We start from the raw sequence: 9,900 nt of genomic DNA on the forward strand, positions 1-9,900 counted from the left end.
CTTTTACTGTTCTAAACTTCATTCTTCTTCTCTTTCAACACCTTTCCTCCTTTTTCCAGCACACCAGGGCCTCTCTCTGCTCAGTGTTGCCCTCCAAGATGCCCCTGTACATGCAGGAAAGAGAAGCTCAGCAATTCCCCAGGCACTGCCTGCTCTTTCCAGAGCCCCAGCCTGGGCTGTTCTCTTGTCAGCTGAAGAAGAATGGTCTGTTGACAACAAAATGGATCCGATTGTTTTATTATATATATATCTCCCTGCATAATTCACCAGTTGGGCAGGCAGGGTAGTGGGGAGATATTTATAGATACTAGAAATGTCACCAGGGTGCTCATTCTTCATCCTTTGAAAATCATCACAGGAAAGAGTTGGCTGCAAAATGCTACAAGAGGATGGTGAAAAATTTGTTGCTTTAGGGGGTGGAAAAAAATCTGACAGGCGTCAGATTTTCCAGCCGTATCTGCCCAAACCAGGCAATTAAATCCAGCTGGACAGGCTTTTCATTAGCAGTGATTCATTAGTCAAAGGTCAACGTTTTCTGTCCACGAGCTCTTGGAGACAGCTGCCCACGTGGCACTGCCATGTGCACCTTCCTCTGCTCCCCTGGGCTGGTGTGGAGGGTCCCAGCACAGGAGGGACCTGGAGCTGCTGGAGAGAGCCCAGAGGAGGCTCCAGGATGAGCAGAGGGATGGAGCAGCTCTGCTGGGAGAAAAGGCTGCGAGAGCTGGGGGTGTTCACCTGGAGAGGAGAAGCTCTGGGGTGACCTCAGTGTGGCCTTGCAGGGCCTGAAGGAGCTGCAGGAAAGATGGGGAGAGAGGATTTCCAAGGGCTGGAGGGAGGGACAGGACACAGGGAATGGCCTCACACTGCCAGAGGGCAGGGCTGGGTGGGAGATTGGGCAGGAATTGTTCCCTGGGAGGGTGCCAGGCCCTGGCACAGGGTGCCCAGAGCAGCTGGGGCTGCCCCTGGATCCCTGGCAGTGCCCAAGGCCAGGCTGGACATTGGGGCTGGGAGCAGCCTGGGACAGTGGGAGGTGTCCCTGCCATGGCAGGGGTGGCACTGGATGGGCTTAAAGGTCCCTTCCAACCCAAACCACTCCGGGATTCTGTGATTTTCAGGCAGTTTGACAACAGGGAACATGTGGTTGCTCACTTTTACATAAAGTTGGAGATGCTGGGAAGTGACTTCTCCATCACTGGAACAAATCTCACGAGGTCATTGTCCAGGCCCAGCTCTGAGGCTGCTCTCTGCCCTACAGCCCCCTCCATCCCAACCCCACTCCTTCACCCCACCTTCACCACCGAGCTCCCCAGGCCTGCTGAACCCCAGCCCTTCCTTCACCAAGCCCAGCACTGGTCAAGCTGAGCAAGCAAAGTTTTAAACAAGCAGGTTGGTGTTTCTGGATGCCCAGGGGATCCCAGCCTGGCTCTCAGCCTTCCTCTGCATCCGTGGGGCTGCTTTGGGCCTGACTCCTCAAACGGTCTGTGGTCAATTGGTTAACTCCAGATTGGTGACATTTTCCAAGGAGATGAAAGGCAGAGAAGGAAAATTGTTCTACTGAGCACTTAATGTCAGGTGAAATTGAACTCTCCCAGGACACAGAAATGGCTTTTCCACAGCCTGGGAATGTTGTACCTGCTGCAAATTATAATTGGCAGAAGAGCACAGCTCAAAGTAGAGTCTTCACAACTGCTTTGTAATGGTGTCCCAAATTTTGGGGTTAACCAGCTCCATTTTACTGCAACTGTTGCTCACAGAGCAAAGGGAAATGTGGACTAGGCACATAAAAGGAGAGCCTGGTGGGTGGGCAGGAGATTGGCTCCACTGGGGCAAATTAATTGCAGCTATTCCTGGGCACTGGCAATGCCCAGGGATGCAAATTCTGCCCGTGTCACTGCTCAAGTATTTACAGCACAAAAGTGGCTGTAACACATCAGCAAGATGCATTCATTTTATAACGTGGCATTAATACATTTAATTAGCAATGGCTTATTAGATTCATGTCTGTTATTATGCATTGTTTTTTAAATGACTGTAATTGCCCAAACAAATCTACAAATGTATTTACCTTGTTCGTGGCTGTGAGCCTCATTTAAAAAGATTTTAGGCTGTACGAGACGTTCATGGAGTTGTAAGCAGCCCCTCTAATTGGAGTGCTGATGCTCCTGTTAGTGCAGAGGGTGGTTTGAGGCTGGAAACACCTTGTCCAAAGGCCTTGAAACCCACTTATGTGCGCAGACTTTAGGGGTCTCTTCTATGCAACCCCTAAAACATTCATTTTGATTAGGGCCAGAAGCCATGAGGCGAAACCCTGAGCCTGAATTTGGTGTTTTGGTTCAATGTTTCTGAGAATCCACTGGGAGCTGGGATGAGGGAGCTGCCAGCTGTGACAGCCCCGGAGCCTGAGCCCCTCTGGTTCCCGGAAAGGGCTGTTTCAGTGCTCCAGTCTGGCTGTGGGAAATGCTGCCTTGGAAAATACAGAATATTTGTAGGACTGTGGGAGGTTCGATGAAAGCCACACAGGGAGAAGTGGCTCATGTTCATGAGGGAAGTTTTGCCCACATCAGCAGTCCTAGAGACCCTGGCACATTCAGGGCATTTGCAGGATAAAGACACAGAATCACAGAATGGAGGAGAGGAGAGAAGAGGAGAGGAGAGGAGAGGAGAGGAGAGGAGAGGAGAGGAGAGGAGATGTGATGTGATGTGATGTGATGTGCTGGGGGGCCACAAGCTGAGAGCCTCATGAGATCAGCCCTCACTTCCCAGCACAAAAGGCAGCACACAGGGCACGAGGGAATGAGGATGTGGATCTGATTACAGTGGAGAAAGATGTCAGCCCTGGAAATTAATTATCTCCTTTTCAAAAGGACCAAGTTCTCCAAGTTAATGACAACTAGGAAGAGAAAATTGTAGAGGGGGAAACGAAAATGAACAAAAAGTGAAACATTCTCTAAAGAAAGGTATTGGGAGGTAAAAAAGTCACAAGCAGAGAGGCAGTTCTGAGGAAAAGCCTGGAGGGTGGATGGTGTTGGCAACTGCAAATGAAGCTGAATGGAGAACAACTGCAAAGGGAAAAAAAGGATTCTTCACAAAGCAGAGCTGGAAGATGTGGGAAATTGCTAAGGGAAGCAAAACAGCGGGAGAGAGCCTGTAACAGGCAAAATTGCAGTCCTGGGATTCCTTCCCAGTGGGTCAGGTCCCACCATGGCACGTGCTCAGCTCTAATCCCTGCTTTGGACAGATGGACACCAGAGTCTGGTGGTTCTGAGGTAGACTTTGCATGCTGGGAGATGTTTACCTCTGTTCCCTGAAGTAGGAGAAGGAATCCTTCCCTCTGTAGCCAGGCAAGGGTGTTGGTGCCTCCTGGGCTCATTGCTGGTGTGCCCAGGGCTCCCAGAGAGCTGCCCTGGAATCCCTGGGAATTTCCAAAGCCCCCGGATGTAAATTGGGATGACCAAATTGGATGAGGTGCTTACAGGAGAACCTGAATGAAAGGCCACGTGGAATCCCTCCAATGCTGGATGAAAGGCCAGCAAGGCAATTGCTGGTGGGGTTTGAGGCTTTGCAGCACTTGGGTCTTGTCAAACAAACAAATGATGCAGCTCCAGGCTGGGCTGACAAAGGTAACTGCACAGTGGGCTTAGTCCAGGGGAGGCATTTCATTTAATAATGCATAATATGCTAATTATAAATAAAATCGATAAAGCTGTGAAGGAAATACAACTTTCCTTTGGGAAATGCAGAGGGAGTGGGTGGGGATGGCTGCCTGGTACTGGGAGGAAGGACTCAGTCAGGGATTGTACCTGGTGCGCCCTCCCGGTGGAAGGGATCTGGCTGTGCTGTCAGCACATCTGCCTGGCAGGGCTGGAAACAGATGTGCAGAGCTCAGCAGTGAGCTGGGAACAGCTCTGGTTTTGATGGGATTCCTGAGAGCCGAGCCCTGCTCCAGGACTGCTGCGTTTAGTTCATGGCTCAGCTGATAGCTCCCCATCCCCGCAGGCACAGGGAGAGCTGAGAGATTGTCTTTGCTTCTGCTCCTTATCTTTGAGATAAGTCATCATCACAGGGCGATTTCCAGAGGCAAACCTCATCCAGAGATAGAGCCCATGGGGCTGTGAGTGCTTCCCTCAGTGCTCTGCCCCCTCCACTGCAGCCCAAGGGTGAATCAACTCCTCAGGGAAGATGCTTTTGGGGCTAATTAGGGAACCAATCGTGGCTCCACTCGGAGATCACAGAAGAGCTGTCATGGCCTGGTGTTCAGCAAGCCCAGCTGCCAGCTTTGCCTGCCCACAGGTCCCTGCTCCCGTCCCTGTTTGCATCATCCAGGCCACCGTCCTCATCTGTCACCTCTTGGGAGTCATTTGTCCCCAGCTTGTTTGGTGTAGGAACATCTGTGTCAGTGCCAGCCCCTGCTGCTGAGCCAGGCTGGGCTGGTGGCACAGGATGGACAGGGACCTGTGGCACGTGACAGAGCGTCCAGAGCCAAGGGTCAGCCTCGCTGCTCGGTGTGGGGACAGCAGCGAGCGGCATCTCTGCCAATTGATGAGACGTTGGACTGCCAGCTGGGATCTGCTCGACTTGAGATGACCTCTGCATCTGGGAGCAGAGCCAGGAGGCAGGAGGAGGGAGCAACTGATGCAGATAACAATAAAACACCTCTATTAACACTGACAAAGGATGAGAAGTGCTTTGTCAGGAGCCACGTCTTGCCCTCCACGTGCGCACAGCGCATTGTCTGGTTTAGTTAAGCTGTGTCTAAAGAATAGGCTGAGATTGCTGTGAGTGAGAGCTCCCCCCCACCCTGGCCATCACCTTTGCTGGTTCATCAGTGGCCTTGTGACGAGCTGATCACAGCACAACAGCTGCCAGGGTTCCTCCAAACATCCCTGGTGGCCCCGTCTCAGACCATTGCTGCACCCTTCCAGCCCTCCGTTGTGCTGTACACGATACATGCATAAGCAATATTTATAATTATTTTAATAATGTATGATCTCGAAGACATCATGGCAGCCAAAAGGGTTGCTCTGGGAAATCAAGATGCATCCAGTTCTTCCCTGGAAAAGAGAACAGCCTGAGGCAGTCCCCTGCCCATATCCATCTTCAAACAAGGCAGCAAGCAAATCTTCCAGTCTTGCCGGGAAATTGTTCTGTTGGTTAAACCTGGATTTCGGGGAGGTGGATCAGCAAGACACGAGGAAAAGGGCAGCCCACAGAGAGATCTTCCCCAGGCCCGTTTGTACTGGGAAGGAGCAGGATGTGTGCTGGCTGGCAGGTCCAGAGGAAGGCCCGGCTCACTGGGATGTGCAGAGCTGGCAGGAGATGGGTGCAGACCATGTGCAAAGCCCTAGAGAGGATTTTGGTGCTTCCCCAGGTCATTGCTGCATCAACAGTTGGTTACCCAATATTTTAGATTCCACAGAAAATCAACCTCCCCTTGGAAAGAGTGGCCAGAGCAGCATGTGAAGGGACTCCCGGAGCACGTGGGGGTCAGCTGGAGCATGAACATCTCTCTGCAAGACCTGTTGGGGAGCTGAGGATGCTCTGGCAGTGCTCTGGGGCTGCTCCAGGGAGCAGAGTGGGGGGTGGAACCACGCTGGACCAAGGACACAACTCATACAAAAGAGATATCTTTAAATAATTAAGAGTGAATTAATTATTTTTAAAAGTGCTTGTTCCTGTCTCATCCTTCCTGGGAAAGATCTGCATGATTTTTCCAACTCTGAATGTGCCTGGCTTCAGCTCCCAGCCCCTGCTCCTGTTGCTTTTCCCAGTTTATTGAGGAGCTTTTCAGAACTTGGTGTTTTTCCACATCAAGCTGCTCCGTGTTGTGAGCACATTGTCTTTCAAGTGTCTCCTCAATTAGCTAAACAGGTTGAGGTTTTAAATCCTTCACTTCAAAGTGTTCTCTTCCACCCTCAAATCATTTTTATGGCTCTTTTTTGCACCGGCTCCCTCTTTATCATCCCTCTAATGTGTGTGGATGGCCTCAGCCCATCATCCCCAGGGGCTGGAGTCACCTCCCTGCCCTGGGCCTCTCCTCTGCTGGAACATCTCAGAGCAGGGTTGGCTTCCTTGCTGCTGAGTCACGCTGAGTTACAGTGCTGCTCTGACCCCCAAATCCAGGTCAGTGCTGGTACTTTTGGGATCAGCTTTGGTCAGGGCTGCGTCAGCTGCAGAGCCCTGCCAGACCTCTCTGCAAGAGCACCAGGGAGCACAACTGGAACGGAACAAACCCGTGTGAGGTGTAAATGGGATCTTCTTGCCCGTGCTCACCACCTTTAAGAACAGCTGCTCTGGGTTTGCTCCAGTGTCCCCACAGCCCCCAGGTTGTCACTGCCATTCTCAGTGGGGCTGAGCGTGGGGCAGAGCAGTCCCCACCCCCAGAGCATCCTCCAGAGTGTCCTGGCTACTGCAGGAGGACACAAACCCCCAGATGACCCTGCCACTGCCCCCTACAAACCCCCACGATGCCCAGTGACCTCCTGCTCGCAGCAGGGCTCTCCTCAGCTCAGCTCAGCGCTGAGGCAGGACAGAGGACAAGGGACAGCCTGTCCAGTCCTTCTCTGGCCTGTTTCCTCCTGGTCCATTGGCTGGACACTCCCTGGCCAGGGCTGTGGCTCTGCAAGGAGAGCAGAGTGGGAGGGAAGCAGGCTGGCAGAAGGACAGAAGGTGCCTTTCCCTTGGTTTTGTCCTACCTTGGGTGTCACCGTGCCCTTTCCCCCTCAGAGCTGACCCTGCAGGACACCTGCCCTGCTGCTCCCCGCAGGCTCTGTGACCTCCCACACATGGGGACGTGCCACTGCCTCTGCCCAGAACTGATCCTCAGGGCTCCTGGGAGGTTTTCTTGGCAGGAATCAGGGAAGACCAAATGCTCTGAAGGCACAGTTAGACACAGTGCAGGAATTGTGGGCAGAGCTCTCGGCTCTCTGTACTGCCAGGTGTGGGTACGTGCTGGGGAGTCACCGCCCTCCAACACCTCCTCTAAAGGCACCCAGGGGCATCACAGACCTGGAGACCTTTCCATTCCTCTGGGAGCAGAGCCCAGCTCCCTGTGCCCTGTGAGCTGCCAGTGTGCTCAGCTGCGGTGCTGCAGAACAGCCTGGCAGGACGTGGCCCCTGCTCCGTGTGCCCTTGAGGTGACACCACAACTCCTGGGGCACTCTGGTCCCACGGCCCCACACCCAGCACAGAGGAGGTCACGTCCTGCAGCCTCCAGTGATGTCCCTCCAGGGCTGTCCACGTGGAATCACAGAATCATTCAGGTTGAATAACACCTCCAAAACCAACCTGTGCCCCATCCCCACCTTGTCCCCAGCCCAGAGCACTGAGTGACATCCAGGAATTCCTTGGACACCTCCAGGGATGGAGAATCCAAACCTCCCTGGGCAGCTCTTTCCAAGGCTTGACCACCTTTTCAATGAAGAAACTCCTCCTGATGTCCAACCCAAACTTCCTCTAGTGCAGTTTGGGCTCATTTCATCTTCCTGTCCCTGTTCCCTGGGATGAGGAACATTTTACATGGGATGATGAACTTCCTTTTAAAAAGAGCCTCACAGCACTTGGGCTTTGCAGCATTCCTGGAAATTTGATTCACAGCTTGGGACAAAATACCCCGGAGAAAAATCTGGCTTCATCCACTTCATCTGGGGAGAACTTCAGCTGTGCTCAGGTGTGCCTGGGCTTGGGAATGTGTCCTGTCCATGTCAGCACCAGCCTGAGCTTCCAGGGGTGATATGACCATTCCCACAGCACCACCATTGCCTGAGTATCTCCTGCCAAAATCCCTCATCATTTGGTTTAGGGCTACTCTGTTCCAAGCAGCCCTTCTGTGAGGGAAACCCTACTCTGAGACCCAGCAAACTGTGGCTGGTGGGAAGAGGCAGCCAGCATGTCCTGGAGAGCAGGGCAGGCTGTTCAGGCTTGGGGACACATCTGGATGTGGTGGCTGCGTGTTTGGGCCATGTGGAGTTTTTTTTAATTACAAAGCAAGGAGGTGGCTGCCAGCTGAGACAACGAGGAACTGTCCTGTTTCACATGGAGAGCCTTTGGATTTCAGCACGGGAAGCCTTTGAATTCCAGTGCAGCAGAGCCCAGGCAGTGACTAATAGGCTCTTCAACAGGTGCTAACTTGAATTTACCTTGGGAAAAATACGTGCAGTGGAAGGCAATTAATCAGATAATCCAACATTTGACTAAATCCGTTTCTTGAACCCTTTGATCTCTTCAATTAGCTGCTACCAGGCTGCCTTGGAGAAATACCTTCCAACATAACAGGGGTGGGTGAGAACCATGAATTAGCACCCCCCGTGCTCAGAGCTGGGCCAGGAAGGGGGCAGCAGGTCAGACACAGCCTGGCCTGGCTGGGGGAGATGGGGAGATCGCTGCTGAAGGCTCTCCCTCTTCACCCACAGCAAGGCTGTGCTGTTTTCCTGCCACCAGGCTTGGGCACAAAGGTGTCACCGAGTTGGCTGTGCTCTGGAAACCAGCCCAGCCTGGAGGGACGGGGAGAGCTGATGGACGATGACCTCGCTGCAGTGCGCTGACTCCAGCACATAAACAGCCTGAGGGGGCTGTGTTAGTGCAGGAGATTAAACCAAAATCCAAGCCAGATTCCCCTGGTGGCAAAGCTTTCCCACCACGGTTGTCTGGCCCTACATTTAAAGCCAGCTCTGCATGTCCCCAGGCCAACCTCTCCCAAACACAGGCAGAACAGGGAGACCTCCCCATCCCCATCCCTCCTTCCCAGGCAGCCCTCATTTACCCACTGCATCCTTGGAGACTCTGCTAAAAGCAGCTCTTCGGCCCCATGGAGGGGATGTTTCTGTGCAAACACAGCCTCGAAGAAAGCCTGGGTAAATGCCTCTTTATTTTGCTCACAGCAGGCAGCGCAATTTGTCTCTAATGAGCACTAACAGGCTCTGCTATCACTCAGAGCAGTTACTCTGGGCCCACTGCTCGCACACAGAGCTCGGATATCCAGCTAAGGGCCTGTGCCAGGCACTGCCTCAGTGGCAGCTCCTGATGGACGCCGTGACCAGGGCACCCTGCAGGAAGAGTCAGCAGCTCAGTGTGACACAGAACCAGGCACAGGAACATTGCCTCTCCTCGGGTGAGCTGCTTCCACCTTCTTGGAGCACCAGTGGCAGGGTTTGGCTGCTCCAGGTGCAGCTGTGGGTGGGCACGGGCTGCCAGACAGAGGAGAGACAAGCTGGGAGCCTGCGCTGGCCACTGGTCCCTGTGTGGCGGCTTGCACAGATGGAGACTGGCTTTTGGGGTGTGGCAGGAGACATCAGTGGCCCTGCAGGCTGAGGGACAGGCACTCTGTCCTCCTCAGTTAAGGATTCCTCCCCTAAGATTTTCCTCCTCCTTCATGTGTTTCTCAGCCTATGCAAAGAAATTCTGTGGATGCCCGGGTCTGCAGAGGAGCAAACACGAGCTGGGGGCTCATCTTCAGCATGGAATATTGAGAGCCCTTCCTGCTCAAAAGGCAAAACTCTTCCTGTGAATTCTCCTCATGCCTGAGGGTGAGGCAGGACCTGGAGATGGAAAGCAGCAGGTCCTGCTGCCCATGGCCACGTGCATTTCTTCCCCTCCAGTCCATGCCCTGTGACACTGCAGAGGAAGCAGCTCTGTGGTGTCCCACGGCCCTGGGACCGAGGCACGGCACTGCCCTGGCTGCAGGTGGGAGCTGTGCCTGCTCCAGGTCTCACGGGCAGAGCTGAGAGCAGATCCCTGAGGGCTTGAACAGCTTCACAGTCTCTGTGGTTTCACCTGTCCAAAATCACCGGCTTTGGGACAAATCCCTGCGGGAATGCTGCCTGCAGGTTCCTGGGGAGTTGCTAATGAGTATTTGAGGAGCATTCTGCAAATCCAGGACAGCATCCGCTCATTAACCCCACAGGC

This window comes from Corvus kubaryi, unplaced genomic scaffold, assembly GCF_017639235.1.
Source record: "Corvus kubaryi isolate FWS band 111438036 unplaced genomic scaffold, C.kubaryi_AGA036_p1.0 37187, whole genome shotgun sequence".
In the NCBI taxonomy this organism is placed as follows: Eukaryota; Metazoa; Chordata; class Aves; order Passeriformes; family Corvidae; genus Corvus; species Corvus kubaryi.